This window comes from Limulus polyphemus, unplaced genomic scaffold (assembly GCF_000517525.1).
Source record: "Limulus polyphemus unplaced genomic scaffold, Limulus_polyphemus-2.1.2 Scaffold690, whole genome shotgun sequence".
Classification (NCBI taxonomy): Eukaryota; Metazoa; Arthropoda; class Merostomata; order Xiphosura; family Limulidae; genus Limulus; species Limulus polyphemus.
This window is the reverse complement of record NW_013666300.1, coordinates 193,964-208,076: the sequence shown is the minus strand read 5'-3', so window position 1 is coordinate 208,076 and position 14,113 is coordinate 193,964. Positions and strand designations below refer to the sequence as shown.

Below are 14,113 nucleotides of genomic sequence, written 5' to 3'. Positions count from 1 at the left end.
GGGGGGGGGGTGTGTAATTTAAGTGTTCCAAAATGCGACAGTAATTTCTTGACGACCTAATATATAACTATCAAAAAGCAACAGTCGTTATTCAAAGTCGAGGAAAAGTATATTTACATTTTTAAAGTTGTCTCATTATAATTAAACCTGCGACGAATCGATTAGATATTATTATTATAAAGGTAAGTACGCATGCGTGGTCGGAACATATAATTCCAATTATGTAACTAAACAGCTCAAATTTTTAAAAAAAGTGTTTCTGCAGTAAGATTATCTTCATAAATATTGTTTTTTTTTTTTGTCACATAATTAAATACTGGGAATAACATGCTTTTTCTTTTATTTTGTTTTATTCAGAGCGTAGCTCAGGTTAGTTCCTCCTCGATAAGAAAACATGCTCGCCCTTTCAGCCGTGGGGTCGTTATAATGTGACGGTCAATCCCACTATTCGTTGGTAAAAGAGTTGGCGGTGGGTGGTGATGACTAACTGCCTTCCCTTTAGTCTTACACTGCTAAATTAGGGACGGCTAGAGCAGATAGCCCTCGTGTAGCTTTGCGCGAAATCTGTAACAAACGATAAGAAAATATCGTAATCATGACGTTATAACTCTTGCAAAAAAAACTCTTGAATGGAACTGTAAAGGGGAATGTTTTGTTTTAATTTATAAATGTGACCTTAAGCGAAGTAAAGAGACGACATTTTATACCACTAGTTTCTGTGCTGGGGACAGGCGTCCCGTGGGTATGGCCTCGCTACACATCTCTAAAGAACAAAAAGATTTGAAAGAAATAATTGAATTTTCAGCTTGAATACCAACCAAAGTTCATCCCCGAATTGGGTGTACCGCCCCCTAGTGGCACAATGGTATGTCTGCGAACGTATACTGCTAAAAAAAACCGGGTTTCAATACCCGTGGTGGGCAGAGCACAGATATTCCTTTGTGCTTGATAACAAACAAGCAATTAGGTGTACCAAACTCTACTGCCGAAGACTTAGAAAAGCGACAGTTGGTTTCCTCAATCCACGTGGAATCAGATGTTTATGTATGGCAAACAACGCCCACTGGGGACATCGAAGAAATGCTGAGATGGCTGACAACAAAATCATTAAAAAATGGTCACTTTGAGACACCTGAAGACATAATAAACATGATTATATACAGTATCACAAAAATGGTCACTCTGACACATCTGAAGACATAATAAACACGATTATATACAGTATCACAAAAAATGGTCATTCTGACACATCTGAAGACATAATAAACACAATTATATACAATATCACAAAAAATGGTCACTTTGAGACACCTGAAGACATAATAAACATGATTATATACAGTATCACAAAAAAGTCACTTTGAGACACCTAAAGACATAATAAATATGATTATATACAGTATCACAAAAAATGGTCACTTTGAGACACCTGAAGACATAATAACATGATTATATACAGTATCACAAAAAATGGTCATCTTTAGGGATCTGGTACTTCCTCGGTGGATCAGGGGTAAGTTTACGAAATTACAACACTAAAATCCGGGGTTCGATTACTCGTAGCGAGCATATTGCAGATGGTCATTGTGTGGCTTTGCACTCATAAAGACCAACAACTTGGGCATCTGAAGAAATGCTAGGATGGCTAAAAAAAAGTGTTACAAAATTTGGGCATAATAGTTTCGTGTCTCAGGAAACCAAAGGGTTTGAACAAACAATTGTGTTACTTGCAAATAGAGAGCAAAACCATTGAAAATTTTGTTTTGTTTCGTTTTTTCGCGCACAGCTAATGAAACTTACTTCCAAAAAGAAACCACTTCCTTATATATATAATATGGCCTGGTGGATAGGGGGCGCTTGACTCGCAATCTGAGGGTCGCGGGTTCGAATCCCCGTCCCACCAAACATACTCGCCCTTTCAGCCGTGGGGGCGTTATAATATGACGATCAATCCCACTATTTGTTGGTAAAAGAGAAGCCCAAGAGTTGGAGGTGGGTGGTGATGACTAGCTGCCTTCCTTCTAGTCTTACACTGCTAAATTAGGAACGGCCAGAGCAGATAGCTCTCGTGTAGCTTTGCGCGAAATTCGAAACAAACAACAAGTAATCGAACAACTACGACCATAGATGAATATGGACAAAGGATGGCACCTATAATTTTAATTATTTTATTTTTTTATATTTCACTCTGTAACCTTGGTAACAGTTAATTATTCCAACAATACTTTTCTTTCAACAATAAGCTTTACTACGTAGTATGTACTTTTGTAAAGTTGAGATCGTTTTAATTTGAGCCACTCAATTTAAAGCAGAAATAAGTAGACAACGTTACGCACACAAAGTAAAGGTCTCTCCTGCCTGTATTCCGATGGGGCATCGGTAAGTTTATGGACTTACAACGCTAAAATCCGGGGTTCGATTCCCCGCGGTAGGTACAGCAACGTGTCTTTGCTCTTTTCCCAGCTAATTTATAAGTATTCCTGCCAGTATTCAAGACCTTAACCCCTTCTGCCTCTTGAAAATTGGGTATTTTTCTAACAATAATAATAATTTAAACTTTTTTTTTCTAGCTTAATAATAATAATAATAAATATTGTTGTCTGGAATAATGAAATAGCAAATAATAGATAACAAAATATCGTTATTTACAATAATAAAATAACTATGTAATGAGCTTCCTTCTTTTCTCTGTCATTTGTACGTAAAGTACGGCCATTATATGATAACTGAAATATCAAGTTTTCGACCACAATTCAAAACAAACCATCTCATTTTACATCATGTACAAAGACGGCTATAAACGCATACCTGCGTATTGACTTTTAACGGCTATGATTTTCTAACTTTATGTCGAAACACAGCTTATTGCTTCTATAGGAAACATGCCGTTGTCTGTAAATCTGATTTATTTAATGCTTTCAATTGTTGCCCTACAGTTAACGTGTCAATCAACAAAAGTTATCTTCAACGTCAGTTAAAACGCACAAGCACAACAGGTGGCACGAGTGATTTTATTGGGCAAGAGGTAGAACGTATCAGACTTTTCTTTTAGTTTTGTGGTTCTTTACAGCGCCATCTACAAACAGTTGCATTTTTGGAAATTGACGTGAGTTATTTGAGGCTAACAGAAAAAAAAACACATCAATGTACTGTTATAATGTGTGGTGAACTATTTCAACGGTAGTCAAAGCGGTACTCGCCTGCGACAGGAACGACCCCTATCGTAGAGCGCAAAGCTACAAATGGGCTATCTATGCTCTTGCCCACTGCGGGGAATCAAATCTCGGATTTTAGTATTAAAAGTCCGAAACTTACTGTCTATTCACCGGGGGGTAGGGGTGGGGTAGGAAGGAGTGACAACGACAGTTTACTGTGTTATTAATTTACAAAATCGTTTCTTACTTTTATCAAACTAGACTTATTTAAGACAATTCGTGATCAAAAGGATGGGAAAGAAGTTTAATTCAAATTGCATGATTCATGAAAGCAGATGAGGTTTAGTTGTTGATTGGACGAATCAGAAAAACGACACTGATTGGTTCACTCACTATAAATTAAGTTTAGAAGAATATTACGTCACTCGTTAATAAGTGTTTTAACTTAAAGTTCGTTAAAGTTCAAGCAATATTTTATATATATAATGCTGGAGTCGTGTGATATTTGGAATGCAACTGGAATAAGAATTTGTATTTTCAGAAGTTTAGAATACAGCTTATCGTCCCTGAAGCTGCCGACGTCACAAATTCCGATTTTATGGTTGGTTGAAACTATAATGTCCTAAATTCGCTCGCATACAAGAAACTTTGATTATTTTTTTTCCAGGCTGGGCCTACGCTGAAGGACCGTCGTAATGATTAAATATATTTTATTTCAATGATGAGAAAATTATTCAAACAACAAATAAAAGTTATTCAAATTTTAATTATTGCGTTGCAGTAAGTTTAAAACTAACGTCTGACGAGATTGGGTGAAATTTTCTTCAGCGATCTTTACTGTATCTCCCCATTACCGCAAATATTCTTGAGCTTTGGAGCATTAATGAATAGTACCTTTCACTTTAGCTTCTTCAAATGACCACTAGGGTTAAATGTTCAAAGTAACTTTTGTTCGCTAGTGAAAAGAGAAAAACAGCCTCTAAATTTTTTTATTAAGATTATGTCATATATGTTGTTGGAATTTCAAAACGTTTGATCAGATTTCGGCATACGACCTTACTTAAAATCACATACATACCTTCCATCGAAATGTAGGACATAGCTTATAACAAACATATCAACATAACGCTCATCGCAAACCTATTTTAACATATCGTTCACGATATTCTTTCTCCACAGACGCTTGTACCACATTATTGACGTCATCCTCTGTACTTTCTAACACAACAAAGATCGTTTAACACGGTAATTAAACGTAATGTGAATTTATTAGGCATGATGGAACGTACAGAACACTGGGGGAGGGTACATTCGTAAATAGATAAAAACTGCCTGCCAATCAATAAAACCGCTTTAAGATATTAATAAGTACTCTACTGTACATACAAAATAGAAATTAAAATTTTTTGTTGTGTTCGACGAAATTGCAATTCATACAAATAATAAGAATGTTTCGAATCATAACAAGTATACATATACTATACAGATACATAAAAAGTTACAAATAGCCTGATGTTTAGAAGTTACCAAAGAACAGTAGTCTTTCATTTCGGTTGTCAGCAAAATATTGACTGGTGACAATGATATTCGCGTCGCGAGTGAATTGCTGGGGACACTTGCCTCCTCCCGGTTCCTACATCTATGTTTATGTTTGTTCCGCTCACACTGCCCCCCAGCGGTATATCTGACTTACAACACTAGAAACCAGGTTTCGATACCCGCGGTGGACACAGCACAGATGGCTCATTGTGTAGTTTTGTGCTTAACAAAAACTGCTTATACTGTCTTTCGTTCTCGGTGGATTATATTTTAAAATGTGTATGTTTGTTTGTTGTTAAGCGCAAACCTTCACAATAGGCTCTCTCCACTAGGAGTTTGTTTTTTTTGTTTTTTTGCGTCATAAGCCTTCAGACTTACCGCTAAGCCACTGGGGGTTTGAAAAGGTGAAATAAATATTTTGACTTTGTATTTTACGTTAAACTTTTGTTAATACCAGGTAACAAATACTCTTACTTCCAAAATATGTAGAATAAAATCAAGGCAGACGTTCTCCAAGAAACGGGCTCGGCATGGCCAGGTGGTAATCTGAGGGTCGCGGGTTCGAATCCCCGTCCCACCAAACATGCTCGCCCTTTTAGTTGTGAGGGCGTTATAATGTGACGGTCAATCGTTGGTAAAAGAGTAGCTCAAGAGTTGGCGGTGGGTGGTGATGACTAGCTACCTTCCCTCTAGTCTTACACTGCTAAATTAGGGACGTAGCTCGTGTAGCTTTGCGCAAAATTCAAAACAAACAAACAAATCCAAGAAACGTTAAAGAAGAAGGAATCTGTCAAATATTGTACATTGCTGCTTAATAAATCATTGACAATTTCCACCGACACTGAGCAAGTTGAGGTGTCTTACAGCCTCAAAGAAAGCGAGTGAAACACTCCCTCTATTGCTCTGTTCAAGCCATCCGTCAATTAACCAGTAGTGATACCGATCTTAACTAAGAGAGACCTATCACTGGGATTGCACATGATGGTGACGCAACTTCCGTAAACAACTTTATACCGATATAAAATGATTTATAAAGCCGTTTCTTTACCTGTTAATGGCCATAAGTTACCTGTTATATACTGGATTAATATGTTCACATGAAATTAGTATTTTCGTAGATTAAGTTGTGTTTGTGAGCTGACTACGTTACAACTTGTGATTCAGGGGTTTGCCCACTGGGGGTGGCGAGGGGAGCGGTAAAACCTCCCATTGGAGAGCACTGCTCCCCAGTGGCCTCCCTTCCACATCTGATATATCGTCTTATAAGATTTTTAAGTTCTCTATATATTTTATATATATTAATAGGATTATCCATTTTTCGTGACACCCGAAATTAACAACAATAAAAAAAAGCGTGTGATTTAATTGTGTAAAATAAATTATAAATAATTTCTAAGAAGGAAACAGTAGGGTTTAAATCTAGTAAGACAAAGGTTTGTCTTAAGTGTTATCATATAAGACTAAGTCTACGAGCCTGAGCTTTGTCATGACATAAAAGGTTAAGTATAGTAAGGCCTATGCCAAACCCTAGTACAATGACCATGGTGTTTATCATACTAGGCTAAGTCTATTAACTAGAGCTGTGGCTTTAACAGACTAGTCAGGTATCTGCAATTCCTAAAATACCTTTGAAACAAGTTTAATAAAGCTTAATTGTCTTAAATGTTGCACAGCACAAGTGTAATAGCATTACGTTGTGTCTTAAAATTATCATACAAGTTTAAGCCTAGTTACACTATAAGTTGCATTTTAAAGTTTATCATATAAGACTAAGCCTAATAACACAGAGCTGTGGCTTAAATGTTATCATTTAAATTTAAGCCTAGTTACACTATAAGCTGTGGTTTACCATATAAGACTAAGCCTAAAAAGACTGAGTTGTGACATAAATGTTATCATACAAGACTACGTCTAATAATGTCGAGATATATCTTAACTCTTACATAACATTAAGTATAGTAAAGCTAAGTGCTATGTCGTAAATTTTACTCTACAAGAACGAGTCCAGTATTTTGTTTTTGTTTGTTTGTAGTTAAGTGCAAAGCCATAACAACAGGCTGCCTGCGTTTGGCCCACCATGGGTCTCTAAACCCGGTTTTTAGCGTTATAAACTCTCAAACTTACCTCTGAATCACCGTAAGGACTAAGCCTAGTAAGGCTAAGCTGTGTCACAAATATTATGATTCAGTATTAAGTTCAATAAGGCTGGGATCTGTCATGTTCTACAAGACTAAGCCTATTGAGGCTAAATTTTATCTTAACTTATCATACAAGAATAAGTCTGGTAAGACTGAGATATATTTTAAATGTATTATATAAAACTAAACCTAGTATAGCTAAGCTATGACATAAATACTATCACATAAGTTTAAGTATAATAAGGCTGGCCTCTATCTTAAATGTTATAATACAAGACTAAGTTTAGTAAGTCTAAGCCGTATTTTAAATTTTATCTTACAAGATTAATCCTAGTAAATGTTATAAAACAAGGTTACGTCTAGTAAGGCTAAGATGTGTCTACCACATTATCATGGAAATTTAAGTCTAGTTAAACTATCATCTTATATGTTATTATACAAGACTAAGTTTAGTAAGGCTGAGCTATGTTTTAAGTTTTATCATACAAGACTAAGTTTAGTAATGCTGAGCTATGTCTTAAGTGTTATCACACAAGACTAATTCTAGTAAGGCTGAGCTCTACCTTAAGTGTTATTATCCAAGACTAAGTCTAGTAAGGCTGAGCTGTGTCTCAAGTGTTATCACACAAGACTAAATTTACTTAAGTGTTATTATACAATAATAAGTCTAGTAAGACTGAACTACGTCTAGATGTTATCATACAAGTTTAAGTGAAGTTAGACTGAACTGTTCCTTAAATGTAATACAAATCTAAGTCTAATAAGATCAAACTGTGTGTAATAAATATAACTACACTGTTGTAAAAATGTCGAATCACAAATGGAGCACTTTCCTGTATCCACGCTATAAATATGTTATTATATTACAGGCAGTCTTTAGACTTACGAAATTTTAATTGGCATAACATTTTAAAACTAAGTTCTCACCCAACCCACATTTTCCACTGTAGTAGACGGCATTCCATGTTGATACGAACATCCATTATGAATCAACACAACCGTCATGAGATTTGAAAAATATTCTAAGATTAGAACAGTGAAAACAAGAATCCAACACATATACAAAAATGAAACTCAGGGAAAAGTACAGGTGAGATGGTGATTTGTAAAACTTCCACCTTAGAGTCGGTAAAGAAGAATTATTGTAAGATCTTAGTGACGAATTATCAGTATTGAATTTTAGTACAGTACATACATATGACTAACACTGTGAATGGTGTATAAGATTGGTTGTCTTGTCGGAAAGGCCTTGTGTGACAATATACGGAATCTGGAAAAATCTAATAACACAGTATGTATTAACAGGACACCAGGTTTCGCAAACAGAAAACTTGGTTAGGGGTTTTTATACAGGCAGTGTTGACTTCGACAACAATACACTCACTTGTCCAACCGCTAACAACTGCAAAAAGTTTTATTGATATATTATTACAAGAAATAAACGACCTTATAACACTAAAATGTTGTTTTGATTTAATTAGACACCCAGCCCAGCGTTTCGCTTTACAGCTGCTTCAGGAGCGAAACTAACTGGCCCGGCATGGCCAAGTGGTTAGGGCGCTCGACTCGCAATCTGAGGGTCGCGGGTTCGAGTCCCCGTCCCACCAAACATGCTCGCCCTTTCAGCCGTGGGGGCGTTATAATGTGACGGTTAATCCCACTATTCGTTGGTAAAAGAGTATCCCAAGAGTTGGCGGTGGGTGGTGATGACTAGCTGCCTTCCCTCTAGTCTTACACTGCTAAATTAGGGATGGCTAGCGCAGAAATTCGAAACAAACAACAAGTAATTGAACAACTACGACCATAGATGAATATGGACAAAGGATGGCACCTATAATTTTAATTATTTTATTTTTTTATATTTCACTCTGTAACCTTGGTAGCAATTAATTATTCCAACAATACTTTTCTTTCAACAATAAGCTTTACTACGTAATATGTCCAAAACACTCCGTATAAATGCACGTTATAGATTCGAAAAGAACTTCTTATTTTAAACCATTCGAAGCTTTGTAGCGTCAGTTTCGGTTTGTGTTTTTGAGAACGCTCCAGAAGCAGCTGTAAAACGAAAAGTTGAGTGTCTAATTAAATAAAAACAACATTTTGATGTTATAAGGTCGTTTATTTCTAGTGTTAATATGTCTCGTATACACAAACACGCACTACAGAAATTAAATAAGTTTTATTGATAGCTCGCAAAAAATAAAAAGTCGTTTCACTTAGTTAAATTTCGATACATACAGATATAATAAAGCCTGTATTATTTCTATGTGTAATTAGGTCAACAATCTGAGTAAAAACTCAACTATAATATTAAACGTTATCATAAACTCTAAATTTTATAAGGTTTTTTCAGAATTTTTATCACTCTCTGAACATCACCCACTCTTAAACAAATTTCAAGATGAATGAACAAAAATAACATGGTAAACGATGAGATATTTCCACGTGATTGCTCGAGAATTACGCCCACCTACGCCAAAGGCTAACACGTGTCTATCCTCCCGTCTTTTTTCTCATGGTAATCGAGACTGGATTTTATGAAGATACAAACTAATGAAAAAAAAAAGTGTTCACACAGAGAAAGGGAGGTTGATGAGCAGATTAATATAAGATCTTTTAGCATTATTTTGTTTGAATAGCCAAAACTATTTGATGTTTATATCAGTTACACAATAGCAACTCTCGCTGGCCGTCCCTAATTTTGAACCGATAGACAGAGCTCGTTTTGTCTGCCCCCGATTGCGAGATTTGACAACCATTCTTACAATGCAACCACTGCCACGAAGTACGGGACACGAACCATTGACCCTCGGATTCACAATTCGGCAGACTTACCACTAGGCCAAACCTCCGTACGAAAGTACTGATATAACCACGCTAAAATAGATTTCTGTATTTTAACGGGTCGGCTACAGCTGTTACTGTTTCGAAGGAGCGACAAGAGACCAGTACTTCAGGGAAAAAAAAAAGAGCATATTCATTTCCTTTCGGTTTCAATTTAACCTAAAAAAAATCACTGAATTAAGCATACGTCAGTTTATCGTGATAGTGATTCGTTTGCCATATACTGTGATTATACAAAAACGACATTGAATATATTTCGTGATGTTCTTATATGATGTCAATATTCGCGCAAACGTTTTGACCCTTTTGAAAATTAGCATCTCAAACTCTTCCTCTTGTGTCCATCTAGTCTCAAAGTATCGTCATCAATTTTGACAGGCTGGTGACAGCTTTAAAGGATCCAATTTTGCAAACAGTGAAAGAAAAACAATCTTGAAGTTATAAGCGAAACAGCGAGCGCTTTCTTGCGCTATCATCATTATTATTTTAATGAAATATTTACAGCGAGGATATTTCACCAATTATACGAATATTAATTTCCGCAGTATTTTCATTTCACCATCCGTAATGTTCGATACGAACAAAGACGTAATATATCTCAACAAGTTATAATAAAAGACAGCAGCACGTTAGACTAAGGCTGACTGTCGATAATAAGCAGTATACGACGCTATCAAGTCCTTACTGAGTCCAACTGGCGATAAAAATATATCGAATTAAATCTAACGTACTGACTGATTTTATTACAAAAAGAAGATTCTTCGAAAAAGTTTATGATTTATGAAAATCGTCAACTTTATTTACCACCTCCTTTTTTTTATTTTATTTACGAAGCCTTACGAAATCAGCTAATTGATAATTTGTATATTTTAGAGAATATTTAATTATTGAAATTTAGATATTGTACATAGGCCGTGACGAAAAGGCGTTAAATGTTCGTGTGTGTGCTTGTGTATATCTATATATATGTATATCGTGATTAAACCCGTCTTTTGCTCATTGTGTCATTTGTATTTCTGTTTAAAATATTCAATCCTCGACACCAGGCACCATTAGCTATCACATTTTTACTAGGTTTGGTCTTCTAATCTGCTTGCCTAAAAATTATTGCAGAACTATCGAAGTTAGAAGAAACTACGTAACCAGCCTCACTCAACACGCTAGACAACAGACGCCATATTTAGAAAACTCACCAGAAAATCTCCGAAAAGAAGCTTCACGAGTACAAGTGTATTGCATTTCCTTCACTGGGTCTTGGAATTATATATTTCATGAATATGAACGGTGTAAACGTTTTTACTTCACCCCAACTCCAACTAAATGCTCGCAAACCAACGTTAACTTCCACTTAAACAAATTCCCCATTTCGTTGATAACTAATATCTTTCATCTTTTCCAGTGGAAACCGTGTTTTTAATATATATCTTTATGTGTAGTTTAAGGTGAATTCTTCCAGCAAAATGTAAATAATTTCTATATTAAATGTATAATTTCTATATTAAATATATAATTTTACTTATATTTAAATATATATTTTTTATAATTTTACTCAACAAAGTATGATAATGATTTTATAAATTAATAATTTAATGAGAGATGAATATTAATTGTAAAAAACACACCGAATAAGAGTAATAACTTAATGTTTATTTTGAGCATTTTGGTTTTTTTTTTTGATGACATCTTCCATTGTCAGAAAAAAATTGCATTAATTTGATAACATTTATTAATATATTTCTAATCATATAATTGACGTTGTACGTTATTCAGTTTGTTTTGTACATCATGTATTATGATTTTCCGATATTTCACAAAATATGAGGACAAATCAGTTTATGGCAACTTCAGAGTACTCTAAGATCCGGTATTCGATTCCTCGTAGTGGACAGAGCGTAGATAACCCAATGTATGGCTTTGCGCTGAAATAAGCAGCCAATCAGAATACAATATCGGTTTATATTTTTCCTAAATTATCTCCACTTACTGAGTTATTAAACATGTGATTTGTCTCACATAATAACGTCAATGTCAGTAGTTGTTTGTTACTGTTCATTACTTAAAGAAGCACCCAAGAGTTTCTATAAGTTATAATCGCCATTTTTAACACGAAGGATCCGAAAGTCAGCACTATCCTACGCTAATACACTATTACGTGAGGTAATGCTTTTTGTTTGTCGTTAGGTGCAAAGCTACACAATGGGCCATCTGTGCTGTGCCCACCACGGGTATCGAAACCCGGTTTTTACGTTATAAGCCTTTAGACTTACTGTTAAACCACTTGGGAGGCTGTGGTTGTGAAGTTAAAATATAAATATTTATCTGTTTCTGGAAAAGTATCCAAGAAACAAACTATTATTCGTTGTACATTCGATTTTGTTTAAATTGTCTATTAATACGATATATACATATATATAATTATTCTATCCAGCCTAATAATAATTTTGATTATAAAAATGTATGTATATATACATATATGCTACAAGTGGCCTATAGGTAATACATAATTATAACCGAGGTAGTAATACATCTATATACAATATTTCCAAAGTACACTTAAACGTACTTAATATATATATAAAGTTTTTCAAGTTCAATGTGTAAGTACGTTTTATTTGTATGTATTATAATTCGTGTGTAGTACAAATCGCTTTATAAACGTATACTTAATAGCTCTCCTCTTCTTAATGTGTAATATCCTCCCATTTCCCGCGCTTTATAAGTAACTGTAGACAAATAGTGGTGGATATCATCAAGCCATTATAATCCTGACGACAACGATTTAACTTAAACTACACAGATTTCGTTTCGACGATTACTATTCTCCGCCATATTATTTACCACAGTAAATTCGTCATTAGGATAATTTTCTGTTATATATACATAAATAATATCTTATATACTATGCTCATCACGTTTAAAGTGTTCCATTTTTGTATAAAATTATGACCAAGTTTTGTAATTTGAATAGGTAATGGTGGGTTAGAGCTCCTTTCAGACATAATAAAAGGTGAAAATACCCGACGAAAAAAACAAACAGAAATATGAATATTTATCCACAAAAACTGGAGGTGTAGTTGCAGTAAAATATACTTGAAAATGTTTACAAAACAACTACAAAAAAAGTTTATGTTAATATTTTGTATCGACGAGAATTTCTGTCTGAATCAACGTAAAATGATCCGAGCGGCAGGTGTGTGTGTGTGTGGACGGTATGTTTTGTAAGTACTTACCGTTCCCTCCCGGAGAGTGAAAGTGAAGGCATCACTCCAGTCTGGTCCCCGTGATAATCTTTACACTTGTGTAAGTCACAGTTTTACGGAAATACTAGTTTAAAATAACCCAGAGAGTTACCTTTTCTAAACAGAATATTCTAATTCAGTCGTCGACCAGGTAAGCCATAAACCCGTGATATGGTTGATCGGATAATATCGCTGTCGAATCTAATCTCCTGTTTGATGTAACGATCATTTCAGCTCTCACTGAGAAATAACTCGTCATCGACGTGAAGTTATTATCCGTACGCTCGTGTCACAAACTTCTGCTGGCTCCGACCGCATCGCGGTTTACTTCCGTAAACAAACCCTATGGGGGGGAAGAGCGAAGGAAAGACGTGTGAAAAATCGTTACGTTGTAGCAAACGCAAGTGTTAGCGAAGTTAAGACGTAGCTGCGCGTAGCTTAGTTTCTCCCGTTCTCACTTAAACAAGAAGTGGTATCGCAAACTTCAACATCAAGGGAAACTTTCTGGACGAATAAGCTTCATAATGTTCGGCACTGTCCAAAGAAAGAAGGGAACAGACCAAGGCACTCACACACTAGTCAGGGCAATGACTTCATGCGTAGGGGTATTTTGTTCTCATTTCACTCATACCGTTAGGGAGCGCTGCATATCTTGGCGCGATAAAATGATACTTGCGTTTTAACAACAAACTCTAACACTAACTTAAGTTGTAGTCACGTTTTGTTTAGCTTTTGATCATGTGCAAGCACATTGTGCCCAACCGCATTGTTCAGTTTGCTTTTTAAAGAAACTTAACGTGTGAATGTGATGACTTCGAATCTGTAGGTCTTGGGAGGTAAAGGAGTAGGAAGAAATCCCCAGACGTCATAGAAAAACTGCTTTTCAAAATGTCTCTGTGAGATTGTTCTCTATTTATTAAGGCTGGACAACGCGTCTCTACCTAAACGGTAATACTATTCCTTGTAAAAAAATACAAATAAATAAGTGTAAGTAACGTATGAGCTAAGTATGTACGTAAGGTATAAAAATCCTACATTCCAAATTCTCAAGAAACAATGTTAACAATTCGTCATTTAAAACAATGTTAACTATTCTAAAGGAACAATGTTAACAATCGTCATTTAAAACAATGTTAACTATTCTAAAGGAACAATGTTAACAATCGTCATTTAAAACAATGTTAACTATTCTAAA

At 35.3% G+C, this 14,113-nt stretch overlaps 1 protein-coding gene across 2 annotated transcripts in view; it reads right to left on the bottom strand.

Annotated features, from left to right (window-relative positions):
* LOC106459985 (hormone receptor 4-like) overlaps nucleotides 1-13,545 on the bottom strand; it is an 87,348-nt gene extending 73,803 nt beyond the window's left edge. The window contains exon 1 of one of the 2 annotated variants that reach the window (XM_022386579.1): nucleotides 13,031-13,545. The gene's annotated coding sequence lies outside the window, so the exon portion shown is untranslated. Of the gene's footprint in view, nucleotides 1-12,909 lie in introns of both variants that reach the window. The other variant, XM_022386578.1, reaches the window with a different exon arrangement.
* Nucleotides 13,546-14,113: the final 568 nt, after the last annotated feature.